The following is a 20,392-nucleotide window of genomic DNA, read 5'->3' as shown; positions in this document are numbered from 1 at the left end:
CCAATTGCTAAAATGAAGATCAACTTCGACGGGTTGGAGTCGATGGTCGCCAACAGCACCTCAACCAAAACCGACTGGAAAACTTTTGAAATAATTAGAATATTTCTGTCATCTGGTTTCTAATATTACGTAAATATTACTGCTGCAAAAACCGTCGACATAACACCGATAATTACAGCACACTGAACCTAAAGTCACCAAAAACGCGTAGCACAAGGGAGCTCTTGACGTAGGTGGTGCGTGATTGGCGGTCAATTTGAAACTGTCATAATGACAGTCAGTCATTCACACCAAAACTCGGATGGAAAGTCGAGGTTCCATGTATTAATAAAAGTTCATATATATATATATATATATATATATATATATATATATATATATATATATATATATATATATATATGTGTGTGTGTGTGTGTGTGTGTGTGTGTATATATATATATATATATATATATATATATATATATATATATATATATATATATATATATATATATATATACTATACTTGTCCAAGCAGTTGCTAAAAACGCGGATGGAAAGTCGTGGTTCCAGATATTACTAAAAAGGGTAATTTTCTTTCGTATTCTTGCAAAGGGCGTCATCGGTAGTGTTTGACCTTAAGGAAACTACCAAGGAACTATCGTAGATGACACTTTTACTGTTCACGGCGGTTAGCCGGTCAGTCAGACGCGGCGTTCTTCTAGGTAAGGTTATGAAGCCTCGCATGCGGTTTTTTTTCTGATATTTACATTTGTTTTTTAACGATTCGAAGAATTTATAAAGGCTAGGTTCTCCTCTGACTATAATAACGGTGGATTTCAGCGAAAAATGTATATAAAATGCCTTCAATACACGAAATACTATTATAAACTGTCCTATTCGTACTAATTGTGGTTAGCTTTCCATTTCCTGTGATTTTAATAGAAATATTAAAGTATTCTCGCAACCCTGTATAGTCTGATGGCCACCAGATAGTCAAAGGCATAAGTTATAAATACACCTACTTACAATGGGGTAATTATGTTAAAAACAATTACTGAAGGTTGGTCAAATACTGCTACAACTAAACACATCATCATCAACAATCAACATAGTACTATATGGTTTATTGTTATGCGCGTTTAGAATTGTGCTTACTGGTTACGTTCACGGCCAAAAAAAAAATATAATAATCTCTCTCTCTCAGTCGTTTATTACTGAATAAAACCGCATGATCAGTGATGACAATATCCAAAAGTACACATTTTAAGTCCCGGATCTTAACTTGATTAAGTTTCCAACAAGGAAATATGTGTGTAGGCCTATGTCATGTAGAGAGAGAGAGAGAGAGAGTGCGTTAAATGAACGGGGTTGGAATAAAGTAAACCTATTCCATTTAAGGTTGTGGTAGTCGTAATGACTGGAGAGAGAGAGAGAGAGAGAGAGAGAGAGAGAGAGAGAGAGAGAGAGAGAGAGAGAGAACACTCTCTCTCCAGGAGAAATTGACCCAGAAATGGAAAGGAAGAGGCTCACGAGGGGAGTAACGGACAAGAGCGGTAGAAGGGAAGACTAAGAGAGGGGAATGCCAAAGAGGGGTCCTAGAGGAAAGAGAAGGATGATAGTAGAGGTAAATTGGGAAAGGGTAAATAATGAGGATTTAAAAAAAATAAAGAATGCATTGAAGGAGTATGTATACTGAGAAATTAGACTAAAACTGACATTGAAGCAGCAATATCCCAATGTGGGTCTAATATATTTATTGCCTAGTTATCTCTTTAAACTATGACAAACTTATTATGCGTCTCTCTCTCTCTCTCTCTCTCTCTCTCTCTCTCTCTCTCTCTAATTTCATTCCTTATAAATGAGTCTCTCTCTATACATAAATTCCACTGTTTTCATCTCTCTCTGGTTAATTTCACTCCGTATCTCATATAATACGAGTCTCTCTCTCTCTCTCTCTCTCTCTCTCTCTCTCTCGTTAATTTTTGCTTCTTGTCTCGTATTTTAAGTGTTTAAATTTATCTGGTTCTTGCAATTGTTATAGCTCTCTCTCTCGTTCGCCCAGACTTAGACCGACTCCCCCAAAATTTTATATCCTTTAATATACCAGGAGGCGTCCTATTCGAGGTTCCTATACCAGGATGAGACAAGTTCCTTTTCCTGTTTGATAACCCAAGAAACTATATTCGCAGCGTAATCTTCAAATAAACACAACAGCGCCCACCACCTTATAGGCCTAGTAGCGATCAGGGAGCCTAAAAAGTTGAGACGTATCACTCCCTCGACTGAGGTCAATTCCGTTACTAGGCGTAGGCGGGCCACTCACAGTCGATCTGGTCGTACGATGAGAACTGAGTGGGATTAGACTCCAAAAAAAATGACTGCAAACTCACGTTACTGCCCGGTCTGAACAAACTTCAACAAAGCAGTCAGTCTTAATTAAGTTGGCAGCCCCACACTTCGGACGTGGCGGAAGGAATATCTGATAATGAACCATTTTTGCTCAGACTGTGCCGTTGCAGCCAGTATAACAATGAAAAAAAAAGCAATGAAAAAGAATATGGGGTCAATGATTGGTTGTTGAAGAGAGAAAAACTCACATTTATTGGTTTTAAAGGAAATACAGGTAGCTCCCAGGGATTGCTATGATAAACGTGAGGGTGGTCGAGGCAACATTCAATTTTGTAGGAAGATTATAACGGTCGTGCAAAAGGACACATGCATGACGAAATCCTCAACGCCCTGTGAAAGGCCAAGTGCCACATTACGCTACTTAGCGACTGACTGGTCTTATCAAGATATAAAACTGAGTGTGCCCACACCGCCCATAGCTCTTGGAAGAGTCATGCTGGAGACATGTTCAGCTATTTGGACAACACTCTGCAAAGAAGACATAATGAAGATAAATAAAACTCATGTATACACATTTGTATCTTTGATAAAAAAAAATAAACTAGCTTTTAGAAAGTCACAATAATTGACTCTTCTACAAATATACCAAACAGTTTGTACTGTACAAAATTAGTGTAGGAAATTATAAAAGTGAAAAGGTAATAAATCTTTGTGTAACCAGTCATTACGCCGCACTATTTCGCTATCAGCACCAAGTACCATTTAGGGGCTTTTTAGCATATAAACAAATATCCTCAGTTTATTTTCTTATTTTTCCTTTACTTTGGAATAGAACTGATTAAACGGCCTGAGCAATACACCAATTTTTTGTTTTGTTTTGAGAGATTTCTTTACGTATTGTATAATATACTATAAAATATGTAAGTCATTTGGTACATACACACATATATGTATATATATACATACAAACATCTATATATATATATAATATATATATATATAGATATATCTATATATTATATATATATATATTATATATATATATATATATATATTACGGACGTCATTTGGTACTTTGAAACCCTGTCCTTACTCCAGGATCTAGAAACGCTATGTCCTTCAGTCTCCAACATCACTGTGGTGAATGAAAGTTTTATGTAATTTAATTTTGTTTACACTCATAAGGTAAATTGCAATTACATAAAATTTTACAAAATTCAGTATGTAAAGAAATTAGATAAATATGTACATATATATATATATCATGTCTAAAGGACGAAACGTCTTATGCACCACTTCCTGATTTCTTAGATGCCTCTACTTTCCTTAATTCTTTCCGATATGAAGGTCTTATATGTATTATTTATCTTCTTGTTCACCATTTCTTTCGTTGCATCAGGAAACCTTTTTTTTACTTTCTCAAATATCAATTGATAAGCTACATTTCTTTTGTGTTTTGTCAGAATATTCTTTACTTTTTATATTCCACAGACATTGCTACGACTTATCAATCTCGAAGAACAACGTCCAGAACTCTTGAGCTATCGAAAGTCTGACATGTTGAACGATATCCTCCCCTGTGCCGTTTCTTGGTAAATGAACCTCCTAGTTCACCAAGCCTCGTCTAAGACACCACTCACGGTCAAACTATCAGTTCTGGACCACTTAATGTGTCGGACCGAACTGTCAGGTTTGTCGATCCGGCTTGACTTCCGGGCTTGATCAGATCTGACTTGACTAAAAAACACCCCACTCACGTTCAAACTTGCTTAAACCCCGCCCATTTCGATCGGGCATGACAAATCCCATCTGACGTGAGTGGCCGGCCTAAATGTTGCTGTCAGTTTGAGAATGTCAGTTTGGGAAATGTTTGTTTGTTTGTTGGTTTGTATGGTATTTTTACGTTGCATGGAACCAGTGGTTATTCAGGAACGGGACCAACGGCTTGACGTGACTTCCGAACCACGTCGAGTGAACTTCTATCACCAGAAATACGTTTGAGAAATGAAATCAGACAATGCCAATCTGAGACGAGATAGCTACACGAAGCGAGATTGATAAAAAAAAAACCTCTTGTCAAAATATTGAAGACTAGGTACTGACTCCCAAGTGAAATTCCAGTACCAAACACAAGGCAGGGATAGATTTGCTGCACAGGAATTATTTTGTTTAATTTTACATTTTTTATTCTTTCTATTTCCACCTGCAATACAGCTGTGCCTGCCATATCTCCTCAGATCACAGGCCACTACAAAAATTCATTTCATGGATATACCGTTATCAAGATATATAAACTCAATAGTTTCTCTCTTTTCCACCTTTACACACACACAATATATATATATAATATATATAGATATAAATATATATAATATCTATATATATATATAGATATATATATATATATATATATATATATATATATTATATATATATATATATTCAGTCAAATATGAACGATGGTATGTAGACCCTACCGACCCCCCAAATTAACTGGATTGAAATATTTTTTATATTTATATTTGTTTGAATTTTCTTGCAAAAAAAATAAAGTAAAATAAAAATTTAAAAAACAATGAAAGGACTAACTCATAAGGCCATCATTTAGTCCACTAACCAAACTTCATTATAAAAAATAAATATGTAAACTTACTGGAAATTAGTTACCCTTTGAACATCGAAACAGAGAGAGAAATCTCTAACGAAACCATGTTAACAGATCATTTGGCGTCAAACATATGCCCTTTTAAGGAGACTTTATCAGTACAACAAAAGGTGTAAAAAATTAATTGAGCAAAATATACGATGGAAAGACTATCTACGAACACCACTTCCTAACGAGTACAAATAAACAAGGAAAAATCTCTAACGAAAAAAATAAATAAGTAAATTTACTGGAAATTAGTTAGTTACCCTTACAAACATTGAAACAGAGAGAAATCTCTAACGAAACCAAACGGACAATTTGACGGTCAGCATATATATGCCCTTTTAAGAAGACTTTAACAGTACAACAAAAGGGGTAAAAAATTAAATGAGTAAAAAGAATATCTACGAACACCACAGCCTAACGGATACAAACAAATTATGAAAAACCCCTGAAGAAGAACAAAATTAACACGAACATTCAAGCGACTATAGCAGATTCACATCAACCGTGCATTTGATGTCTAAGCCTGTCCCGTACGAAGCTCCTGATTGGCTGTTGATAAGCCAATCACAGAGCTGGAAACTCTCAGTCTCTCTCGAGAGTTCACATAGGCAGGATATATGTTCCACCTCTCCTCAGGCATACTTTTGAAAGACGTATCCCTCAGGATAGGTGGAACATAGACCCTACCCATGTGAACTCTCTAGAGAGACAGAGTTTCCAGCCCTGTGACTGGCTTATCAACAGCCAATCAGGAGCGTCGTAAGGGACAACTGGTCTAGACATCAAATGCACGGTTGATGTGAATCTACTATAGCATATCCCCTAGAACGACGCCTCAGTATAATACCGAAGTATTCGCTGACGCTTTCGAGGTCAACCCAAGACGGTTAAACATTTTTCCCAAGACGGACGATAGGGAATACGTCACCTCAGTTAAATTATAGCAAACGGACATCTTTCGAATAACATATTCAAAGGAAATATAACTTAGTAGTAAGCATTCTGGGGTGGGCAAAATATCGGTCAACAGAAATTTCGGAAATATTATAAAGGTTAAAACTCAAAAAATAATAACTGCTCAATTCAAACCACCATTACATAACAGAAATAAAATTAACGTGTGAACTGCAAAATACAAGAGCATATTTATATACAATATATATATATTATATATATATAGATATATATATATATGCATATGAAAAATGGGTACTCACCAAACACCTCAGGACGCGCAGGATCCCCCTTTAGTCCTTAGCTGGTCCTTCAACTCGACCCTAGAATAAAAAATAAATAAATAAATACAACTCATTTATAACGGTTAATACCTATGTAGTGTTGCTAGCACAAATATGAAATTACACACATCCACACGTACAAGAATTGTTTCGATTGAGTAAGTTTGATTGTATGGCGTTTTTACGTTGCATGGAACCAGTGGTTATTCAGCAACGGGACCAACGGCTTTACGTGACTTCTGAACCACGTCGAGAGTGAACTTCTATCACCAGAAACACACATCTCTAACTCCTCAATGGAATGAGCGAGAATCGAACTCACGGCCACCAATATGGCAGGCCAAGACCATATCGATCACGCCACTGAGGCGCTTTCAATTGAGTATAAAATACGTTTTGTAAACAATATTGACCTAAGAGATGGTTATGTTAATTATCAATATTATTGCCTCATTGTTTACCTTCATGTGTTAACTACGGACTTAACTTTCTTAAAACATTTATCACACCCTCATGATTTGGTCAATTATTGCTTATGAAAAACTTACTTAACAAGCTCAAAGACTACGAAACGTCACATACAGGTAAAAACTCGAGCTATACGATAGTAAATGGTTAATACGAAGCTTCGTATTAAATCAGTATTAATTTAAAGGTAGTCAAACAAGCTTCTGTAAAACCAGGAGATGTTCTACGCTAAGCAAAAATTATCACACATTCACGAGGTTAAAATATATATCCAGAAACCAGCAAAAAATAATAGACTTCGTGGGGAAAATGGGAAGAATTAAGATAACGAGACAGCAAATACACTTTGGTGGAGTGTCGATAAAACGAGAAAAAAAAAATCGTCCTACCTCGTTAAAACGCAAGAGGCTTCACTAGTCCTATGTTACCCTATTAGACGTAAACCTTCAAAAGGAACTTTCCTCGCGAGAGTCACAACGTCGTTATCTTTGCGACGAAGACGGCGTATCACATTCTCAAAATGCAATGCAGCTCTTTTCTCTTTTGAGGAACCTGGAGTGAAATAATTGGATGGCAGGAAATAATAATATCTCCCTGGTGTTGACACATGACTTTGCCTGGTGGAAGATGGCGACGACACCTTCGAACCGGCTCGGACTAGAACTTCTGTTCAGTACGAGCTCTTTGATGTCTAGGCCAGCCCCTTACAACACTCCTGATTGGCTGTTGATAAGCCAATTACAGGGCTGCAAACTTTCAGTGTCTCTCGAGAGTTCGCATAGGCAGGATGTATGTTCCATCTCTCCTCAGGGATACTTTTGAAAGACGCATCCTTCAGGAGAGGTGAAACATAGACCCCACCCATGAGAACTCGAGAGAAAGACTGAGAGTTTCCAGCCCTGTGACTATCTTATCAACAGCCAATCAGGAGCGTCGTAAGGGACTGGCCTAGACATCAAAATGCACGGTTGATGTGAATCTACTATAAGTTGCTTTTTATTTTTTAAGGTTATTTTCCCAACCTGATGTCATCTCGGCTTGGCTTGAAAGATACCGTGGGAGAGGTACTACAAGAATTTCTATTTGTAGCAAAGAAGGGAGCGGTTGGATTTACGTGGCAACTGATTTACCCATATATAGTAACTGTCAGTTTCCACAAACCTCGGCAAGGAGCGTCTGCTAGAAGTCCACAGCTTCCCATAAGGCCTCAGTGTGATGGTTTTTCATTTACAATGAACAATAATAACAATTAGATCCTCCTGAGTCTATCTAGGAATGGCCTATTTGTCACAAATGCAGTAGCTTGTCGTACCTAATCTGTCTTGTAACGTAACTGCATAAACTGGCAGTAAGTGTATATATATATATATTATATATATATATATATATATATATATATATATATATATATATATGTGTGTGTGTGTGTGTGTGTGGGTATGTATAAACTGAATCACGAAAGTTTAAACAAAACGTTTGGAAAACTTCGCAATAAATAAAGGATTATGATATATATATATAAGATACATAATATATATACATCTACTATATAAAGATATAGATAGATATATATATAATGTATTGGATATAGCAGAGTATATGGTAATAGATATACTGATATATATATATATATGTGTGTGTGTGTGTGTGTGTTTGTGTGCGTGTGTATGTGTGTATAACTGAATCACGAAACTTTATAACGTGATAATTGCATAAATAAAGATATATATATATATATATATATATATATATATATATATATATATATATATATATATATATATATATATATATATATATATATATATATATATATACAAGCACGAACTTGTGCACAGTATCGAAAGTAACAACAACAAAATGTTATCGACATGCAAATATGAAATGGAAAAAACAAATATGATTATTATAAAAAATAAATAGACTAATGACTGTGGTATTAACGGCTCTTTCCATTCCACTAAAGTCATTAGGCCTATATGATATACGAGTTTGCTTAGTAAATAAACTGGGTATTCACGAAATTTACAAAAATCTGTTCTTATCATCCAACACTATTAAATATATATACCTATATATAATATATAAGTATAAATTATTATTATTATATTATTAATGTCAACTGCTACAGCCAGTAGGGTAAATACGAGAAAACAAAAACACTAGAAAACGTCGAGGAAAATTGGAAGGGAATTTTGATGTAGACTTTGTTAAACAACCTGACGTTTGTTGACTCTCTCTCTCTCTCTCTCTCTCTCTCTCTCTCTCTCTCTCTCTCTCTCTCTCTCTCGCTCTCTCTTCTCTCTCTCTCTCGTCTTCTTCTCTCTCTCGGCGAGTGGGGTGGATGATTTACATTGCAATGAATGTTCACTCATTTTTCCAACACACCCAGCCATTAAATATTAAGAGAGAGAGTGGGGATTCTAACATCTCTGGGTGTAAGGGGGGGGTGGGGGGAGACTGAATTTGAACTGGCAAAAAATGATCAGAGAAGCAAATAGTTCGAGTTAACGATAAATAAGACTGAGGAAGAGGGCCAGACGAGATTATTCTTATTAATTAATGAGAGAGAAAGAGGGAAAGAGAGATGGGAAAGGATTAGAAATGAGGCCTAAATTCAATAAAAACAGAAAATATTAGAAAATGTTGAATATTAAATAAAAATAAATATAGAAATGTTAGAAAAACTTATAATAAATAAAAACTGAAATTATTAGAAATGTTAGAAAAACCTATTAGAAATTGTTAAGACTTCCTAATTAAATAAAAACTGAAATTATTAGAAATTTTAGACCTATAATAAATAAAAACTGAAATTATTAGAAATGTCTAGACCTAAATAAATAAAAACTGAAAATATTTAGAAATGTTAGACCCTATAATTAAAAGAAAAACTGATAAAATTCATTAGAAAGTTAGACCTATAATTAAAGAAAAACTGTAAATTATTAGAAATGTTATACTATAATTAGAAAGTACCTGAAATTATTAGAAATGTTAGACCTATAATTAAATAAAAACTAAATTATTAGAAATGTTAGAACTATTAAATAAAAACTGAAATTATTAGAAATGTTGACCTATAATTAAATAAAAACTGAAAAATATTAGAAATGTTAGACTTAATTAAAGAAAACTGAAATTATTAGAAATGTTAGACCTATAATTAAATAAAAACTGAAATTATTAGAAATGTTAGGCCTATAATTAAATAAAAACAGAAAATATTAGAAATGTTAGACCTATAATTAAATAAAAACTGAAATTATTAGAAATGTTAGGCCTATAACTAAATAAAAACAGAAAATATTAGAAATGTTAGGCCTAAATTAAGAGAGAGAAAGAGAGAGAATATGGAAGTAGGTGAACATACACTGAGAGAAAGGAGAGGAAGACGCCCAAAGCAAATACGAAGAGAGAGAGAGAGAGAGAAGAAACAGGGACCAAGAATGAAGTACGAAAAGAGAAACAGCGAGACTAAGGAAGAAGCAAAAGCAAAACGAGAGAAAGGATAGACAGACGCAAAAGGCGATACAAAGATGACGCAAGGAAAGGCAAATAAATATAGAAAATAAAGAAAAAAAAGGTGTAAAATAAGGGCGGCAGAAGAACTATGGAGGAGTGTGAACATAAAACGAGGGAAAGGAGAGTTACAAGGATTAGGATGTCTCAAAGACTTGTTAGTCCATCCGAGGAGACATCTTGTGCAGAAGTTGAATATATAATCGAACATGAAAAGGAAGAAGGAATAAAGAGAATTATAATGAGCAAGGAGTTTCTGGAAAGTGAGGAACAGAGACAGAAAAAATATACAGCCTATAACTGATGAAAAGGAAACGAAGAAGTAATAGGGATTAAATCTGTATAGTACATTAGGCCTACATGATCAAATATGAGAGAAAGCTTAGCGTCAATATGCAATATGGTTGCATTGAGAGAGAGAGAGGAAACTCGTTCAAATCCTTTACATAACATAAACAGACAAGTTTCTCCATCAGTCACCCACTCTTTCTCACCGAACGACGAGTATTTCACGACAAAATCACTAGTCGGCAACTTCGCTCAACCGACGCCGTTTTCAAATGACGAACTTACAATAAAAAGAAAATTGGAAATCAAATTAAAACCTAGTGTGGGATTTAGACATCGCTTAATGGGCTGATTTCCAGGACCTTCGATGCAGCAATTTCTGACGGGATAAAAAAAAAAAAAAGACAAGAAATCCGTTCAAAGAGGAGTTAAAATCATCATAAAACCCTCATTTGCCGGTTCCAAGAAACTCGCTGCTGTGAGGTTTTGAGCTTAGAGACGGTGGGTTTCGAAAGTCGCTCTTTTAGACCCAGAACTGAAGTTACATTTTATGTGGTTAATTTATGACGACTCTGCAAGATTTACGGCTTTCCGTTACGGTATTTGACTGAATGACTTATCAAATGTTATAATTATTAGTTAATATCTTCATGAGAAAATGACATAAATATGCATGATAAACTGATTAATTTATGGCAATTCAGCCAAATTTAACGGAGTTCCTTTACGGTACTTGAATATATAACTTATTAAGTTTTGATATATTCTGAGAAAATGGCATAATTATGCATAATAAAGTGATTAATTTATTAACGGATTTCCTTTACGGTATTTGACTAGATAACTTATTAAATTTTAATATCTTCGTGAGAAAATGACAAATATGCATAATAAAGTGATTAATTCATGGCAATTCAGGGAGATTAACAGCTTTCCGTTACGGTATTGGCTAATTTACATATTGAATGTATCTCTCCTATTATGTTTATGAGATTTACATTTTGTTCATGTTCTACGGTAATCTCCAACGGGCTTGTACTAAACACGCCGAAAAGGTGGATACATACCGGGTTAAACCGTTGGGGGTCACTATTTAAGAAAGATCTAGTAAATGTTAATATCTTCAAGAGGTAATGATATAAATATCCTTCAAGGAGTCAAAATTCATCAGAAATAATGACAGGGAGATTCGGTTTCAGTGTGGTAGACTATAAATCATAGGCCTACATCACATACGTCTAGACATTTTATCCTCTAACATAAGATTTTATTTCTGATTTTTCTCGCTCTAGCCTATATTTCAATTAAAATACTTCTGTATGCACATTTGTAACTACAGCATCAACAAAGCTTCTCTTTCAGTATTTTTCTTTTTGAATATTTGTTACCTCTGTACACGCCACTCGAAATATGAAAGGAAAAAAAAAAAAAAAGTCGGAAAATGCACGAGATGAAAAGCGAGCCATTTGGCCATGCGTCATTCACTAATGAATGCAAAACGTCGCATCATTCACTAATAAATGCAAAAAGTTGCACCGCGCCTCAGGCAGCGACTGTTCACAGAGAATGGATTCTCCATTACCTCTCATTTTGCCTAATGACTCAAAATGTTAGTACAAGCATTCCAAAAAAAATTTTTAACAGCGAAAAGATTGCGACAACAACGGGTTTTTTCAGGTTGCTGCTATACGTAAAAAAAATACCAACAAAGCAAACAAATATACTACACTTATTTCCCCGCCTTTATGCCTAGGATAAATAAAGTAAATAAGTAAACGCCTTTCCCTGATGTGCTGAGCTTACTTAGGCCAACTTAAGCCAAGGAAAATCCCGTACTATAGATGCAGTCAATTACTACTACTTGGATTTCCCTCTCTCTCTCTCTCTCTCTGTTACAAAACACTTCAAATAACGTTCTAACCATACGTAACGATTTCTTGGGACAGGTATCGAACAAGGAATCTGTTCTCGCATTAAAGAGAAAAAAAAGGAAAAAAGAAAGAAAAAAAAAAACTCCCTGAGAGATCAAAACAAAAGCAAACCTCACCTTTTTCCCTGTTTTTTTCTTCCTCCCTCCCACATCAGTATCCATTGTGTGTTAACAACTTCGTTGTCGCATTTCGTCTGTTGTCTCCATACTATTTTTCTCTGTTATATTTCAGACACAGTCCTTCTGTACTTACTGAGACTTCCTCCTACCACTGACATTCGTCGGAGCAGAGAGAGAGGAGAGGAGAAGAAGAGAGAGAGAGAGAGAGCGAGAGAGAGAGAGAGAGAGAGAGAGAGAGAGACGCTATCCCAATATCATACCAATCTCGGATGAGGCTCTTACAGCTGAGCCTACATAAAGACAATAGCTCTTCTGCCTAGCCGAATGAATCCCAGGGTAGAAAAATAAAAATAAAGCTATAGAATAGAGGCCTCATATCTATAAGAGACTTAACTATTTTCGTAGTTCCTCGTCAGCTCTATCCTTCGGAAACTTTTCCCAAATCGCCCATCCTCATTTATTGCAGTCCTTTCCTACTTTCCTGTGGGATTTGGGACGGTTGTATCGCCTTTATTTCAGAGACCCAGACGGGGTATGGCGGTTATCGTCGAGCTCAGTTTACCTTAATTATACAGAGAAAGGCAGAGACTATAATAAATAAAGGATTGATCAACCAGATGACCCTAACATTCGCCAACCCCTCACAACATCTCATCCTATAGGCCTAGTGATCTGTGCTTCTGCAATTAGAACATGATGTTTACCTTTAAAAAGTTACACTTAAAATAATCAGGCCACTGTTGGGCGTTATTAGCCTATACGAATATATACCATGTTTGAATTGGGTATCCATACATAAAATATACGATTACCTATGGGTTGACAGACAGGTCTTAACTAATTAATTACGCCCACTGTGGATTTCAGAGACAGTGCAAGCACGTTTTTTGGCAATAATCCTGTAACGAACACTCGTATCAGAACGAGATTTTGCTATAGTGTATTACACCCAGTGCCGTAATGTATAAGGGCATCGTGAATCACTAATTGTAAAGAATAAAGACACTTGTCCCTGTACCATGAGGCAAAAACTCCATTAGCTAGAAATGGATACGAACACAACAGTAAAAAGCCCCGCCTACCCTCTCCCCCCCAACCCCACCGCCACCCCCGTCCATCTTCCTTCCCTTCTCTCTCTCTGAAAATTGCTTCAGTTAAAACTTATTTTCTATGATTTTTTCATCTATTTATCTTTCTAATAACATACATTGTTGTGTATATCTAACGATCCAGTCGGTTGTTAGCTGCCAGTTGACTGATAAATCCGCTAATCTCTCTCTCTCTCTCTCTGCAAGTTACTTCAGTTTAAACATATTTTGTACGATTTTTTCTATCTATCTATTTAATAATAGTTTACATTGGTGTATGTATCTAACGATTCACTCGGTTGTTACCTGCCTGTTGACTTATTTATGTACTGATCCGCTCATCTCTCTCTCTGGTAGTGGTACCTACTGTAAATGGTTATCAGAGTGAGAGATATCTGAATGTATGGTGGAGCAGTAAAACGATAGACACTATGATTTATGGTAAAGCGACTGTTATATGTTCATCTGTATAATCAAGGGCTTAACTCTCATGAATGTCCGGTAGAAGGGCTCAATTTTATTTGTAACACAGAGTAACTATAACCAGTTACCTATTAAAACCAATTTGAAGGCAATTGGCGGCTTTTTCATGGCTAAAAAACTTGAAAAATTGCGTGATAAACGAATTTCTGCAACCGTGCCGACAGTTAATTTCCGTGGTGGCCAAATCTTCTTCACCTTCGTATTGCAAGTACTATATTGCTGATACCCTGAGTCCGCATAAGGATTATGAAGAAGGTAACCAACCACAAGTATAGCACTCTCTTTACCATAAATCATAGCGTGTATCGTTTTACTACTCCACCATACATTCAGATATCTCACTCTATTAACCATTTACAGTAGGTACTACTACCACACACACACACACACACACACAGAGAGATGAGCGGATTAGTACATAAGTCAACAGGCAGGTAACAACCGAGTGAATCGTTAGATATATATGTACACCAGTGTAAACTATTATTGATAGATATAGAAAAAATCGAACAAAATATGTTTAAACTGAACTTTAAGAGAGAGAGAGAGAGAGAGAGAGAGAGAGAGACGAGAAGAAGCGAGAGAGAGAGAGAGAGAGAGAGAGAGATGAGTGGATTAATGTATAAATAAATCAGTCAACTGGCAGCTAACAACAGACTGGATCGTTGAATATATACAACAATGTATATTATTAGATAGATAGATAGAAAAATCATACAAAAGTTTAAACTGAAGCAATTTTCAGAGAGAGAGAAGGGAAGTTGAGGGAAGGAAGAAGGACGGGGGTGGCGGTGGAGGTGGGGGGAGAGGGTAGGCGGAGCTTTTTACTGTTGTGTTCGTATCCATTTCTGGTTAATGGAATTTTTGCCTCTTGGTACAGGGACAAGAGTCTTTATTCTTTACAATTAGTGATTCACGATACCCTTATAAATTACGGCACTGGGTGTAATACACTATAGCAAAATTTCGTTCTGATACGAGTGTTCGTTATAGAGTTATTGCCAAAAAACGTGCTTGCACTGCCTCTGAAACCCATAGTAGTTAATTAACATACCGATGATTCAGTTTATTCAATAACGGCTACTAATAATACTTATTATTACAGCACCTTACTCAAGTACAAAAAAATTTAATTATAAAATAAAACAAGACCAGATCGTGCTACACATTTAAGATAAACAATATATTTTTACTTTTCCTTAAATGTTAACAAAGCTCTGCACAAGAGCAGGTCACCCTAAAATTCACGACACGGAATGAGCGTTTGAGATTAGTGATCTGACAAAGACACAATTCCCACTTCTTCCTTCTCCAGGTTAATTGCAGCTGTCATATTCTAGTTTGGATTTTCACTGACCCCAACTATAAAGCATAGACGTAGCACTATATATATTACCAAATAACCCAAGCTTAAGTCTTAACCGTGAGCCTACGTGCTCTGCGTAACTCCAAACAAATCAACATTGGTATAATAATAATAATAATAATAATAATAAGAATAATAATAATAATATAGGCTCGCCATATCTCCACATTACTCGTCTACCATAGCGAACTGCTCATGAACTTGTAGGCTAACGCAACCAAAGCTTTCGTTCGTTTGAAATTAATAAGAGACAAAATAAATAAATGAACTATGCATCCTCTCTCTCTCTCTCTCTCTCTCTTGGGCAGGAACAATTCGTAATTAAAGCGGAGAAAGTTAAGTGTTTTAGAGAGTTTTGAAACTTTAGGTTAGATTAAACAGGAGCCAATAAAACAAAAACTAATTAAATCATACAGTGGCAATTAACAGTTGGAAAAAAACATTCATTACAGCCTATATATTATATATATATATATATATATATATATATATATATATATATATATATACATATATATATATATATATATATATATGATCACTAACAATATGAGGTACGTTATAATACGCATGAATCTAACTTGTTTTTGAAGAAAATATATCCACTGGGACTCAGCAAAACTCAGAGTCGGTTTTATTAACTAAATACTTTTTAGAATTCCCGTCATGTTTCTACGCCGTCAGAAAATAAACATGATACTGTAAGCTGGAAAAACGCGTCGATGGTTTTAAATTTGTGATGTAGGCTTAATAAACTATACTACACATTTTTGAAACTGTCAAAGGCATTTTTACTGCACTGGAACAAACTGTGTTAAAATATTCGAGGTTAAAAGCGAAATATGATATACAACGCTAATTTTGTAGTACTGCACATCCAGTATTCAGAGCTCTGTTGTTTCACTTTGTTTTTATGTACAGCCCTCCATTTATAATTGTCTATTAGTGTTTTTTCGTCAGTATCCTACCTCCTGTAGAATAGGAGTCTTTAGTCCTTTTTTTTTTATTTGCTTTCTTCTTGTATGATCTTCAATTCAGGCTGTATTTTGTTGTATTGTCTTGGTGCACGATGTACAAGTGCTCTCTGCCTGACTTACAATTGATTAAAGTTTCAAATAACCTAGTATAGGCTTCACTTCCATGTTGTCTACTAAATGACTTTTAAACAAGCTATTCTTGCACGATCAGTCCTGCCATTTGTCTTACTGGCTGAATAATAATCGTGAAATAAACCTTCCTTCGTATACTAAGCAATGTTACAACGTCACCTGTCTAGTTGCACAAAAACAGAAATTATTCTTTTGAATTGTCTGTCTACTAGACGTAAAGAATCTGTTATAGCCTAGCGTAGTGGGTCTTTATATATAGTTTTACCATTTATTCGTACGCCTTTGAAACACATATCACGAAATTCCTCCCATAACTACAAAATACTGTAGGCTACTTATACTTCCTCTTGGAAAAGCGTGGTTTTGCCAAAGGAAAAAATGATATCATCCTTATTTGAATTACTTTGAGTTCAGCCACGCTGCCAATCGGCCTACCATCTGCAAATGCAAATTGATCGAGATCACGTGATTTACCACTCATGGATATGTAATTTTTTTTTAACTGACCTATTATAGCCTACCACACAGCAAGTGTACAAACACAACTGCAACCGTTTCCGATTTGAGGTCAGTTCAACTTCTAGGGTTGCCTAGGCTAAAATGAATTTATTTTTATTTTATTATTATTATTATTATTATTATTTGCATTTTTCAGTCATTTCCGTTTGAACATTCACTAAAAACTGTAATTTAATTGATAATATATAAAAATAAATAAGTCAATAATGAAACACAGAAGCACACTGGCCTTTAATGACTTTTAAAAAAACGAAATTTAAAAATGTTACTTCTGAATTTTATTTTTTATATGTATGGAAACATGAGTAAATGCTTTTAAATGTAGTATGCATGTGTTCCAGTGTAAAAGCGTAGGCTTTGTATTTTTTTTTTTTTTTTTATCCAATTTTCATTCATTCATCACCACACAAATTACCTAAGCTATTTGGTCCCAGTTCTTGTCCTGTGGCTCAGTGATCTGGTTAAACTATTTCATATTAATAATAATTTTGGCACTACTGCATGATTGTTTTGTTATTTATACCTTAAAATAAGAAGATAAGCTGTTCCTATCTTTCGTTTTCGGATTTTAATGAAAAAGATGGTCAATGCTAACCTAACCCATACCAGTTAAAAGTATATTTCTGCCACATTCAGCTGTTAACTCTGCCTAGTGGAAGTACACAAGAGCTTAAAATCAACACAGCTGCATTCGATTTTCTATCAACCACAGGGTTCAAAAGCCTAGCATCGGTGGAAAATACTTACACCCGTTTACACTACGAAGAGTTATAAATCGCTCTTTATTAGGCTAGCCTACTTAATGTACACCGAGGGTTAAATTTCGTTAGCACAAAAACTAAACCTTTAACTCTATAAGGACAAAAAGCATTTGAGAACATTTATACTACGTTTCTGTCAGGTCATTTAATTTACATTCGCCACTCTATACGAAGCGAGATAATGTCGCATTTATAAAAATAATACCACTAAGACGCAGCCTAGCCGATATGGTCGAGGTACAAGGTGTCCATAATGTCCCAGTACCATTACAAGGATTTATTGCTCATAATGGTACTGGGACTTTATGGACACCCCGAATGGTTTGTTTGTTTGTATGGTGTTTTTCCGTTGCATGGAACCAGTGGTTATTCAGCAACGGGACCAACGGCTTTACGTGACTTCCGAACCCCGTCGAGAGTGAACATCTATCACCAGAAATAAACATCTCTCACTCCTCAATGGAATGGCCGAGAATCGAACCCGCAACCACCGAGGTAAGAAGCAAACACCAAACCAACCACGCCACCGGGGCGCTACACACCCGTTATGGAGCACATGTTTCAGGTTTAAGTTGGAGGGTCTGAGGTTGGTGCCTTTGGTTAAAGTAAGGTTAAAAGGAGTGTTATTATGTAATATGTTTATATAGTTTTTTTGTTTTTTTTGCCACGGGTAATAATGCTACCGAGGAATGTTGCATTGATTTTCAGCGTGAAATCCACGGACCTAGTTTGTCCAGCGGATGGGGGGAGAAGACACTGTCTTCTCCCAAAATGGACGCGAGTCAAATCTTTGCATTACTGTGCATTTTACGAGTGAATTTGCGGGTCTCCAAGGGCGCCATCGGCAGTGCTTGATATTAAGGAACACACCCAGGAACTACCGTACAAGAAACTGTTTCTTGGGCAAAACGTCGTGTATAACTAAGGAATACTTATCCACGGCGGTCAGCCAGACATGGCGGCGTTCCTCTAGGTAAGGCTATGAGACCTCGTTTCCATTTTGTTCCAACATTTTCGTCTTGTATATTATATACTGAGTCTACAATTTCCTCAGAAACTAAAAAAAAACAGTGAAGTTCAGCAAAAAATGTATATAAATACCTTCAATACGCAGGAAATGCTATTGATTTAAACGAGTTATGAATAATATGAGGTAAGATGTCGGTATCTATGACGGGCTAAATCTAGGCTATAGTCTTAGGCCTAGTTTTATTTTCCTGAAATGCGAATTATTTTAGCTACTCTAAGAGTTAACGAGTAAAGCGTTGACATACTTCATAACCTTCGGTTAATAGAATTAAATTATACGTTAATAGGCATCGAAAAGCACCGCATAGTTCAGTAGGCTAATGTGTACTCACCATAGGCCTATGTGCTACCTCGTCAAGGTCTCATTATTCCTCTCAGAAAACATCACTTTCGGCCTCGTGAGAACAACCTCTAGGCCTCTTCGAGGCTAAGGATGATTAATTGCGACTAATATTGTCCATAGAGACCAAACATTGGCAGCCATTTGCTAAACAGAAGACCAACTTCGACGGGTTGGAGTCGATGGTCGCCAACAGCACCTCAACTAAAACCGACTGGAAAACTTTTAAAATAATTAGAATATTTCTGTCATCTTGTTTCTAATATTACGTAAATATTACTGCTGCAAAAACCGTCGACATAACACCGATAATTACAGCACACTGAACCTAAAGTCACCAAAAACGCGTAGCACAAGGGAGCTCTTGACGTAGGTAGGGCGCGATTGGCGGTCAATTTGAAACTGTCATAATGACAGTCCAGGGTTCCCAGATGTATCAGACCAAATTATCGTACCAAACATCTTCAAATTATCGTATTTTGAATAGAATTATCGTACATTTTTCATATCGTAATATAGCTGTATTTCACCTACAGCAATATATCTTTATATCTATTAATGTAAGGCTAAATGGAAAAATTGTGATGTCATTTCTATTTATTGCCAATAATGACAAAAAAATAGAACAAAAAGTTAACTTTTCTGTAGAATGTACAAAGTAGCCTATTTAGTACCTCAGTGATTGTTATTGTCAAATTATGTCACCAATGTAAACTTTAAAAAAGAAAAAATCACAGCTAACATGAGTATTGCTTTAAGAAAATTCCGCCAATTGTTCTTAAACATCATATTACAACATCATTACAAAAAAAAAAAAAAAAAAAAAAAAAAAAACAAAAAAAAAAAAAAAAAAAAAAAAAAACGCAGCAAAATCATATATAATTGTTTACTTTCAATTCTTCACTGATAGCCATTACTAATCACCAGTATTACATCAATGAAAATGAAATGGAAAAATACGACAAAGATCACTGTTAATAATCATCAGGATTATCATCAATGAAAAAGAAACTAAAAGATCAGTACTATACTGTTTATGAAGGCTCGCTAATTGTTCTTTATGATCACACCTGTACTAACAATAAAAACAATAAAACGAAAAATACGTATACAGAAAAAAAATTACTTCACTGCCTTATTCATC

The 20,392-nt window shown here is 35.4% G+C and overlaps 1 long non-coding RNA gene across 1 annotated transcript; it reads right to left on the bottom strand.

The window, feature by feature from the left end:
• Nucleotides 1-2,611: 2,611 nt before the first annotated feature.
• Nucleotides 2,612-19,625, bottom strand: LOC135221220 (uncharacterized). The gene is made up of 3 exons (XR_010315896.1): nucleotides 19,241-19,625; nucleotides 6,205-6,264; nucleotides 2,612-2,862 (listed from the first exon to the last, which is right to left on the bottom strand). It is a non-coding gene; the product is annotated as an uncharacterized LOC135221220 (long non-coding RNA).
• Nucleotides 19,626-20,392: the final 767 nt, after the last annotated feature.

Source organism: Macrobrachium nipponense, chromosome 20, assembly GCF_015104395.2.
Source record: "Macrobrachium nipponense isolate FS-2020 chromosome 20, ASM1510439v2, whole genome shotgun sequence".
In the NCBI taxonomy this organism is placed as follows: domain Eukaryota; kingdom Metazoa; phylum Arthropoda; class Malacostraca; order Decapoda; family Palaemonidae; genus Macrobrachium; species Macrobrachium nipponense.
This window is presented reverse-complemented; position numbering and strand designations above follow the sequence as displayed.